This window comes from Buceros rhinoceros, unplaced genomic scaffold, assembly GCF_000710305.1.
Source record: "Buceros rhinoceros silvestris isolate BGI_N320 unplaced genomic scaffold, ASM71030v1 scaffold23646, whole genome shotgun sequence".
Taxonomy (NCBI): domain Eukaryota; kingdom Metazoa; phylum Chordata; class Aves; order Bucerotiformes; family Bucerotidae; genus Buceros; species Buceros rhinoceros.
Genome location: NW_010416102.1, coordinates 9,737 through 10,305, shown reverse-complemented (window position 1 = coordinate 10,305; position 569 = coordinate 9,737). Strand labels below are relative to the sequence as shown.

The 569-nt window shown below is 56.6% G+C and overlaps 1 protein-coding gene across 1 annotated transcript in view; it reads right to left on the bottom strand.

Annotated features, from left to right (window-relative positions):
* TRAF3IP3 (TRAF3 interacting protein 3) overlaps positions 1 to 194 on the bottom strand; it is a 9,513-nt gene extending 9,319 nt beyond the window's left edge. The window contains exon 1 of the mRNA XM_010137690.1: positions 181 to 194. The gene's annotated coding sequence lies outside the window, so the exon portion shown is untranslated. The remainder of the gene's footprint in view (positions 1 to 180) is intronic.
* Positions 195 to 569: the final 375 nt, after the last annotated feature.

Genomic DNA, 569 nt, shown 5'->3' with positions numbered 1-569 from the left:
GCCCCCCGCCAGCCTGTGACTTGGGCCCCCAGCCCCTCCCCCTGGCCGAAGCAGGGTGCCGGTATTTGTGCAGCAACAGCTTGTGTCGAGGTGAAACCCATTTGGGCTGGGGGGCTGGAGGCTGCTGCCCTGTGGGTATCTGAATTCCCAGCCCGGGGAGGGAGGGGAGGACTCGCTTACTCTGTCTGCTGGGTTGAGTCTTTCACCCCTGTGCTTGGATTTGTCAGGGTCTGGGTTCCTGTGAAAGCAAAGTGAAAGGCTGTGACTGATCCCCCATCTGAGGGGCCATGAAGATCTATTCGGGTGTTCCTCTCGGCTCAGAGATGGCATCACCTCTCAGATGGAGAGCAGTGGTTTAAACAGGGTCCAGCAACACAGCTTGATAGGGACAAGAGGCAGAGTCCTACTCTGATGGATGGAGGATAGAAGTTCAGAAATTCTGTGGGCTGGAGTTACCCAGGGGTCTGGGGGCTAATCTGGGGCATGTACAGGGAAGCTATTGGGCAGAGCATCTGCTCAGCAGCACTGGCTGGTTTATCCTTCCAAGATAAAATCTGAGCATCCCTCCA